Below are 11373 nucleotides of genomic sequence, written 5' to 3'. Positions count from 1 at the left end.
AATAAACTAAAAATATAGTGTGTGAAATACATACGCGATGACATGGCATTTCAACGAATTAAATAACGACATCTATTTTTTTTAGTCCAAAAGATTATTAAAAAAGCATTATAAAGTAAATGAAAAAGGATTTATTTTTAAGTAGCAAATAAAAGAAAAAATAAAGGTTGTAACCCACCCCTGTTATCCCATCGGAGCCAAAACGTAACCCAACTTTTCCTCGGCGGTGCTACCCACGACACGGCAAACCACCCATGTTATATTGTTTTTAAACATTTTTGATACTTCTACAATAGAGAATCAAAAGAAGAAGCAAAAGTACTGAAAAATTTATGGCTATTTTTGATGGGTTGGGGAGGAATTGAGTCAATTCCTCCAACACGTTATTTTTTGTCAATCTCTTAAATAATCAAAACTAATTGTAACTTTCTTCTTCGTTCCATTTTTGGTACAAGAAAAATGAATTCTATCGGAAAATTAATAAGTTCTTATCGACATTGTTAGAAAAAATGGAGTTTCATTGAATTTCTTTGTTAGATTTATAACTGATTTTTTTTAATTGAAGAACACCTTACATTTACATAAAATTTATATTGATTTAAAGAAACAAATTTCAAACTTCAATCCTCTACAAATTAAATGATGAAAATGACAGTAATGATGGCAGCCATGGCGGTGGGCAGGTGGCAATGACGATGATGTCAATCTTAATATGAATGACAATGGGGGCAAAAGTTAAAAGGAGCAACGATGGAGGTAAACGAATGAAAATATCTAGAGGAAAAAAAGAAAGAACAATGTATGGCCGGCGGCAGCAAACTGGTGTAAGAGTAACAAATAGAAAAGAGGTAAGGAAAAAGAAAAAGTATTTTTTTCCCACAAAAACGCCTAATTAAATACCTTCACGCGCCTATCTGAAGTGAATCACAAACAAGGTGCCATGTAGGCAAAAAATGTTTATACGGTTCAAATTCGGAAGGGTAGAGGTGTTCAATAGGTGCAAGTCTTAGTTGAGGTGTCTAAGTGAATTATGCAGACAACTTTAAGGGGCCGTACATGACTTAAGGCGTCTATTTAAGTTTTGATTGATATACATGTATCATTCCATTTAACATATGTGATATTCAATGAACTTATTAAGTGATGTAAGTTATGATAGGATTATTTTTTATTGAGTGTTTGATTTGTTATATTCAAAATAATAAATTTAAAAACAATTTATTTGTTTACAAAAATGCCCTTCATGAATGTAAAAAGTGATGTAACAAAAGGGTTGAAAGAGACATTTTTGTAATTTACTTATTTTATCTCGGGATAAGTTATCCCGAGATTACTATACCACCCAAAGGGAGGGATAACTTATCCCGGTACTAATTATTAATCTCGGGATAAGTTATCCCGGACTTGCCAACCAAACAACAAATTAAGTGGTACAATAATTTAATCCCAGGACTATTTGGTATTATCCTTCACACCAAACGACCCCTAAGTTCATAAGTCATAACCAAACAAAGAAAAAAGGGGAAACTTTTAAAAATGACTATAATTTGGGCTTAATTGGAGATTTATAATTATAGTTTGCTTAGTTAGAATTATAGCTATATGTTTGGGGGATGAGAGATATGAGCGAGATCTGGTGAGAGAAGAGAGAGGCGAGAGAGGTTGAAAACCTGTTGTATTTGTTGTATCATGCTGTATCACGAATAAAATTGATACAAACACAATTGTATCAAAGTGAATATAATTATACAATATGTATCATCCTCTCTCCTCCCTCTCTTGATCTCACTCGCCTCTCTTCTCTCTCTTGATATCACTCGTCTCTCTCCTCCTAATATGTAGCTAAATATAATTGTTTAAAACAATTATATTTAGCTACATATTAGGAGGAGAGAGACGAGTGATATCAAGAGAGAGAAGAGAGGCGAGTGAGATCAAGAGAGGGAGGAGAGAGGATGATACATATTGTATTCATTATATCACAAATATAATTGACACGTAATAAAAATACACTTGATACAAAATACAAATATAGTTGGTTGAATACAATTGATATAAAATACAAATCTCTTAATTATATTTGATTAAATACAATTGATACACAATACATTTGATAGAGAGGATGAATGCATATATTGTATTCATTATATCAAGTTTTATGACAAATACAACTGATTTGTATCAGATCAGATACAATTGTATTAACGAACACATTTTGTATTGACAAATAGAATTGACAGAATACAAATTTTCATAATACAATTAATACATAATACGGTGGATTCATAATACAAGTACAATTGATATGGAATACAAATACATTTGATACATAATACAAAATACAATTGTTATATTATGTGGAATGTTTTTTTATGTTGCACTTGTTTGAGATGGAGAGAGAGATTGGGGGGGGGGGGGGGGCAGTGGGAGGAGAGAAGCAATGGAGAGAGGAAAGAGAAATTTGATATGAAACCCTACCTATAACTACGAATTGTAATTATTTAAATTATAGTGGTTTATCATATATCCATATGCCTTGTTGTGTAATTTAACCTTAAAAATAAATATAGTTTGGGCTTAATTAGGGATCTATATTGATAGCTTACTTAGTTGTGAATTGTAGCTGCATGTTTGGGGAGTAGAGAAACGAGCGAGACTAGGAGAGGGAGGAGAAAGACGAGCAAGATTAAAAGAGTGAGGAGAGATGCGAGCGAAATCTAGGAGAAAGAGGAGAGAGGTTGAATACATGTTGTATTTGTTGTACTAGGTTGTATATTTAAATATAATTGATACAACTGTTTGCATCAAGATGACTATAATATAATTATATCAAAATTATTGTATTTATCTACTTATTAGGAGGAGAGAGGCGAGTGAGATCGAGAGAGGGAGGAGAGAGGATGAATATATGTTGTATTAGTTGTATCATGAATACAAATACAGTTGATACAAAATACAAATATAGTTGTCTGAATACACTTGATATAAAATACAAATCTCTCACTTATATTTGATTGAATACAATTGATACATAATACATTTGGCTGAGAAGATGAATGCATATTGTATTCGTTGTATCAAGTTTGATCACAAACACAATTGACTTGTATCATATACCAAATATAATTGTATCAGTTGTATTAATAAATAAATTTGTATCAGCGAATACAATTGATATAAAATACTTATATATTTGATACATAATACAAATACAGTTGATATGAAATACAAATACAGTTGATATGAAATACAAATACATTTGATATAAACTACAATTGTCATATTATGTGAAATGTTTTTTTATCTTATAGTTGTTTGGATGGAGCGAGAGGGGGGAGAGGGCAGTGGGAGGAGAGAGGAGGAGGACATAGATTTTTTTTTATAAAATCCTACATATAGCTACAAATTGTAATTATTTAAATTAGGGAAAAGGGTTTGATATACCCCTCAACTTTGCCATTTGGAGCTGATATGCCCCTTGTTATCAAAGTGGCTCATATATATCCTTACCGTTATACAAACGGCTCACATATACCCCTACCGTTACAAAATAAGCTCACATATACCCTTCATTTAACGAAAGTGAAAAAATTAGTTTTAAATTTATATTTTTGACTTTTAATTTTTTCAAAAGTTATTGAGAAGTATATATGATTCTTCTAGCAAAGTTCAAAGTATATTTTATTCTTTTTCATGCATAAATTATTTTTTGACTTCTTTAATTAAAATTCTTTGAGTTTCTTATTCTTTTTTTTTTCTTTCATTCCTTAGTGTAAAGAAAATAATTTAAAACTATTTTTGTGTGGCTATATTATAATTTAAAACTATTTTTTTTTGTCTATATTGTAATTTAATTTTTGTATTTGAAGAAAAAAATTTGGTCATCTATAGTAAGTTTTACAAGTGAAACATAAATAAATTTGACCATCAAAATAATAAATTTAAATTAGTCATTGAAACAAAAAAAAGTCAAAAAAAATATGTTTGAGGAGGATTAAATATACTCATATGGGATTATATATATATATATATATATATATTATTTTTTTAAAATAATAATAAAAAATTAATCTTAAATTATTATTTTTCATTTCCGTTAGAAGAAAAGGGTATATGTGAGCCATTTGTATATAAGTAGGGGTATATATGAGCCATTTTCATAACGAGGGGTATATCAACTCTAAATGACAGAGTTGAGGGGTATATCAGACCCTTTTCCCTTTAAACTAAAGTGATTTATAGTAAATACATATCACATGTTTACCTTGTAATGTAATTTTTTCCAAAATAAACTACCTTCACTTTCTTCTCACTTTTATCTCTTTGCCTTAACGATAATAACTACACCTCAATCCTAAGTTAGAATCAACCTTCTTCTTTATATGATAAAAAAAATAATTATTTCTTCAAAAAGGGTATTAATTAGAGTGGGTAAGTTAAAATGATTGAGGGAGTAAAATTCTCACTGCACCAAACTTTACGGGGTGTAATTTGATGAGCTAATTTTTCACTATAATTTAAGTTTCAAGTATACCGAATAGAGGGAAAAAAATAATAGTGTGTACGTAGATTTTATCCTTATTTTAGGAGTTAGACAGTTTGTTTCTCATACCCTCGGCTCAAGAAAAAACATGACAAAACAGTTCAGGGAAAGGAATCGCAGAAGTTAAAAAGCCACTCTAAAATAGTAAGAATAGCTTGACTAAACATTCTGAAGAAAATAACTAAAAAAATGTATTATAATTGATGTACAAGAAATGATAATAGTAATAGAAAGCGAAGAATAAAAAACTATAAGAGTACTGCTAAAACTACTAGTATGTTTATGTAAGGATAAGTGACACAAAATCCGATTACCTACTAGCTTTCATTCTACCTCAATTTGTATCCTTTGTATAGACTTCTATCTAAAGTCATATCTTCGGTAAGCTAAAATTATGTCATATCTTATCTAACCACCTCTCTCCAGTCTCCAATACTTTTTCTGTTCTTTAGCCTATCTCTACCTCTCCTGAAATTATTCATAATCGACCTCTCACATTTTCACACTACGAGACATCTATGCATCTCCTCTTCAAATATAAGGTAGAGTGCAATCCCTTTTCTTTGTTTGTGAAGTATACTTGATTTGCTTGTTATTGACATTTAACAAGGAAAAAAGGGTACTCATTTGGGTAGTGTACGCATTGCTTATAAAACAGGAAAATGATTTTATATTAATATCCAGTCCCAACATCAGATCATAATTCAACATGGTATCAAAATAAGTAGAAGCCTTGGTGTACGTAGTCTCGGTTTTAAGCCTCATTGTGGCATTAATATCCACTATCAAATAGAATTTTATGTATTTGACCCATAAATAAAAATAATAAGGCTCGCTCGCACATTAGCAGGGGCGGACCCACCCTATGTCATGGGGTGTCGATCGACACTGCTTCGTTGAATTATTTTAGTATTATATATATAAAAAATATGAAAAATAAAAATATCCCTACAAATAAAATTAATGACATTGCTTGAATAACTGGGCTTCTTGGCTGGTTGGTTTGCAGCGGAAATTGAATGGTCATTCTCCCCGGCACGGCCCGAGTTCGAGCCTCAATAAGGCCGAATTTGTCTTCAAAATATGAAAACTCGAGGAAAGTTTAATAGTTTACTTGACTACTATTAAATACATAATGAAATAAATAAAAGTGTTATCTCTCTAACAATTTAAGCTTTTAGAGAAGGTGATCGTACACTTCAATATATACACAACCGTTATTGGTGCGAGGTGGTTGGTACATTTGGAGTTGGTATAAAAGCTAGTTGATTTGTTATGCAAATGTTATAAAGGAAAGGAATAAGATCCAAAAACATACCTAAAGTATCACGTTTTTGTGAGTGTCTTGAACTATCACGTGTTTGCTTTTCGCTAACCTGAACTATCACAAACTATTTATCAAAATACACCTCGGCAAGTATTTGGCGGTGCATGTACTACACTTTTTTTAATTTAAAAATGATGCCAAGTGGCACTCCAAGTGGATAATTAAATAATTTTTTAAAATAAAAAAATCACACATGAAGTATTACTTTTTTGTTAGTTTCCTTCCTGAATTATCACCAACTATTATCAAAACACGCTTTGAAATGAGTCAGCTGTCATGTGAAGGAAATTTTATGGGTAAATTAAGTTGTCACGCGCGTTTGATGATTGTATTCAAACACTTGGTCTAGTCAACTTCGAGGTGTGTTTTTATCAATAGTAGTGATAGTTCAGTTAGAAAATTCAAACACATGATATTTTACGTATGAAACTTGTAAAAATATGATATTTTAGGTGTGTTCTATACGTCAATCTTTGTTGGAATATCAGAGGCTGTTTTTTGAGTCAAAATAAGTAACATACATCAAGAAGTCCTTTTGGACATAAACATTTTTTTATAATCGTACTATTAGAGCCAATTTTTATGTACTTCAATTAATTTCACAAGAGACTTGCCACCTCCCACTGGCGGTTGTTAGCTCTATCATTAAAAAACTGATGGGAAGTTGGGGAATAAGAGTATGTTTATGTGCCAACAATATATGATGAGTTCACCTGTTTGTCAATTTATGGTTAGTTTGATTTACATATGCATACAGTTGCTTGTTGTATGTTGTTCACTACTACCAGCTTGCTTATGTATATGAAAGTTGTTTTCGTATGATCTAAAGGTTTGATTCGTGGAGTCAATCACTATGACGACATTAAAATATTCAATGTAATTTCATAAGTGGAGTCCGAAGAAGGTAAAATGTATACATTTTATCTCTACCTTTGCAGGATTGGGAGGTTATTTTTTATAGATCCTCGACTTTAAAAAGAAAGAAAAAGAGGAAAACATAGCAAGGTGCAAAGATATATAAGAAGACAAACAAAGGAAGCTACACGAATTACTAAATAATACTACTAATAAGGAGAAGTAGAGAGGAAACTAAATAACCTTCCTCTTACCCTAATATTTGACCTTCAAACCTTCCTATCTAGGGTTATATCTTTAGTTAATTGATATATACCGTGTTACATCTTGTCTAGTTACCTCTACTGATGTGCCTATATCGTACCACTTGAGGTTTGACCCTTCCCTGAACCCTACGAATGCGGAATGCTTCATACATCCCTATTGCCCTACTATTTTGGTGTTCCATGTTTTAAGTATTCCAACTAAATCTTGGTAACGCACTGTAGAGCCCATTCAAGGATGACACTCCCAGCATGATTTTGTCCAATTCAGAGCTTAAACCCGAAATTTCTGAATAAGTGTGAAACAGTCTCACCGCTACACCAATCCATGTTGGTTAAGTATTGCATCATATTACTAAATCCATACTAACTAAATGATGTGCGTCATGTTATTGATGGTGCAACTAGCTATATCCAGACCTGCCTTTCTTCTTTTTTGTTTTTGTTCAATTAAATGTGAGAGGATGGAGTTTTGTAATTTTGGCTATTTTTTATGTTTGAATTAATTTTTTCTTATCTTTCCATTTTGTTTTTGTTGATAATGGTTCCTGAATCAATTTGTGAGTACATCAACTAATTTCGTGTTTTTAATAATGATCATGGTATTAGAATCAATTTGTATATACGTCGATTAATTTCGTATTTTTAAAATAATCATGATGTTCAAATCAATTTATGCGCACATCGCCTAATTATTTCACGAGTTATTTGTTATCTCTCATCAATACATACACCAGATGACTCAATTAACTAAGACTTGGATAAATTAAAAGAAATCATCTAAGGGTTGTTTGGTAGTTGTTTAGGAGCTAAGTTATTCATGTATTAAATCATGCATTGTATTGACTTATTGTAGATGTGGCAAAATTAGCTCATGAAATCGTAATCTGCCTAAGTTTGAGCTGATTATTGACCCACTCATTTATTAGTTTAGCTTATCAAAAATTGGGATGATATTTTTCACAAATTAATCACGAGAAATCTAATCAAAATATTTTCAAATTTTTATTTTTATTTATTTGATATGTTATATAGTTAAAATGAGTAAAAACAATAAAAAAAATTGATACTAAAAACAATTATCATAAGAACAAAAAAAAACAATTTAAACTTAGTAATAATAGACAGGTTGTATTTTGATCTGCTTTTTAATTTATTCCGCCAAATAACTTTTAACCTGTTTATTTATTAACTTAATTCATTCTAACCGTTCCATAATTAATATATAAATAACTAAAATTCTACATAACTAATAAAATAATGTATACATTTTTTATAACTAATCCATTTTATACTGATAGTTGCCTCCTCTTTAATATAAACTTAATATCTCATAATTTTCAATACACTTTAATTACCATACATATTCTTGATATCTTTTACACTTGCCATCTTCTTAGGATGTTTGACTAATTGAAAATGGAAATATTGATGTCCACCCTAGAGTAAATTATATTCTCTCCATTCGTTTTTATTTGTTCATTATACTAAAAATAATTTTCTAACAATACTTGTCCAGTTTAAAAAATCAAGAGATAATTTACCTTTTTATATCTATTTTACCCTTACTATTAAATATTATTCAATATCTAATAGATTTTCCAAAATATTAAATTTAATATATTCAAAGGGTAATATAATATATTACCCCTATTATTTATTGTTTCTTAAGGCGTGTGCCAAATCAATAATGGACAACGATTATTGGACAAAGAAAGTAGTAATTGCTTAAGCACATAGTACAACACTTCTCTATAAAAATAATAATAATGTTTTGAAGTTTATCTGATGTCTTCTGAATTTTGACCTAGTAATAAGAGTAAAATACGTAATGTGTAAGTTAAGTGTATTATGAATTTGGACTTTGTTGTAGATAGAAATTGTTATTTAAGTTTAGGATAGAGACATAGACCTATTATCTATCGAGTTTCAAATCGTGCTTTATTGATCCTTAGTGATTTTTAGCTATTGAAGAGAGTGACTTGATTGATGATTTATCTCTTTTACTTATCTTAAGACCATTTTAACCTTAAATTTTACGTATGTATTTCTCTCTCTGAATTTTGTTGTATTCAGTTTGGGTCATCAACACGTAATATCATTGGGGGCATTTGGGTCATTTCCACATTTGGTTCTATTATATGTTGATTTATAATTTATTTATTTTTATAACAAATGGCTTTTTGTAAGCATAAGTTTATATTTTTGTATCATATATTTCACAAGTGATATTCGGAGATGACTTTACTTTTTAAAGAGTATGTTTTATTAGACATAAATTCGATTGCTAAAGGATAAAAATAAAAAAAATCAGTCCATTTGAAAGAGAACAAAACGTGCAAATTTATGATAGCATATCCCCCTTGATAAACATTAGAGCCCAATCGTCACCTTTTTTGTCTATAAATATCTTTTTAATTTCTCACTTGATGTTTAATATTTGTTTTAATTCTGTCATGGTCTGATTAATTTGAATTTATATAAAATTATTTTATTTTGAGATTAAAATAATCCTTATAAAAGGTGATTTTATATTCATAATTTGAATACGAAATTTCTGATTAAAAATATAAAAATATTTATCACTTTATCATAGTTTTTAATGATTGTCGACAACATGCACATATATGTAAAAAGATATCAAGTTACATATACGTACTAGTTGTTTATTTTCTTTAATAAAGGCCATGCTTAATTTGCCCCCATTTAGATTTTTTTTTCCTGATCACCTATCATTTTTTATTGACACATGTATTAGATGATTCTGTCTATCAAGATTTAAACATGAATAAGAGAAGTCGACGAGGTTGATTTCCCATATTTTTAATCCCACTCATTTATCACCGGACCACACTTTTAAGTACGGTAGTAGATGATTTTTCCATGCCAATAATTTATTTTATTTTCTCTCAATTTCTTTTATATATATATTTGAGTTAATTTGTGCAAACCTCAATTGTTCTTCAAAGTACCTGTTACCTCCCATTCAATCATCTAACTCTTCAATTTCCTATCTCAAGCAGATATCAAATTGTATATATAGCTTAGATTGACTCATTAAAAAATATCATTTTTTTCTAATAAAAACTCCTTTTGGTTTGATATGTGTCATGTAATCATAATATTTTTTTAATCAAGTAGTTAAATATATTATAAACAAATAAATCATTTTGTTTATCGTAAGAATTGAACAAATTAAATTATGACTCATTTTTAGCCTACGTCAACTTACCCATTTCACTCATTCACTAAAATATTTACTGTGATTTGTCTATTTAATTCAACCCGCTTATATAATATCCCTAGGTTTATGGTCATTTGTACTTTTACCCCCTCCCCCAATTTTATACTATCTTTAATATATTCCATAACAAAAAAATAAATTGTGAGACATATATTTTTATGTTTTTATGATAATATCTCACAAGTTATGCTTAAGTAAATTAATTAAGTTTCTAAAGAACTTAAGCCTCGCTAGGCATAAGTTCGATTATTAAATAATATGCTCTTAAATTATGTGAAATAGACCACTTATTCCCTCCGTTACATTTTGAGATAAAAAAAAATTCCCGTCGTTATCCCAAGAGACCAAAAAATATCCTCAAGAGTTAATGATCCAATTTTTTAGTGATGTGACAAATTAAGTGAGACTAATTCCTTCACCTAAACATTATCAACTAGGGTTCCCACTGAATTATGAGATCATTAATTTTGATAATATTTCAACAACAACATAACATTAACTAATTCCTCCACCTAAGCATTGCAGAATGTATAATTTTATGCTAGGTTTAGGTGGGAGCCATTGAAATTAAGATATTTTCAAAATTAGGGATAGTTTAAATATAGCTAGAAGAGAGGATTGCAATTTAAGGGAAGGGGAAATAAATGGGGCTTTGCATGTGTATGAGTTAAAGAAGGGGTGGGAAAAAGGTGAAGAGAGTTAAATTCAGAATTGAATAAGGGAACATGGAAGGAAGGAGAAATATCCTATTTGGGAAAGGCAGTAAAATAGGTCATTTAGTGAGAAAAAAGTTTTAAAATAAACTAAAAAGGAAATCACAAAAAAAAAAAAATTTAAAAAATGAAAGGGCTAATATTATTGTTTGGTCCTTCAATTATTGATAATTTTGATTTTAGTTTTTGTGATATTTCTTATGTTCTAATTTATGTAATAATATTTAATTTGATACGTAGTATATAAATATTTTATCGTGTTCTGATGTTAGTCCCATATTAGTTATACACATTACTAAAATAGTTGTTTTAAATTACTTGTCAATATACAAAATCAAGAGAAAAATATTTGTTTTAAAATTTTATCATTAAAATTAATTCTTTTTGTAACTTGTAAGCAAGTTTGTAAAGTACTAAAAAAGATTTTT

This window comes from Solanum verrucosum, unplaced genomic scaffold (genome assembly GCF_900185275.1).
Source record: "Solanum verrucosum unplaced genomic scaffold, falcon-dt-bn FXZP01000284.1, whole genome shotgun sequence".
Classification (NCBI taxonomy): Eukaryota; Viridiplantae; Streptophyta; class Magnoliopsida; order Solanales; family Solanaceae; genus Solanum; species Solanum verrucosum.
The sequence above is the reverse complement of the archived record's forward strand: the minus strand, read 5'-3'. Positions refer to the sequence as shown.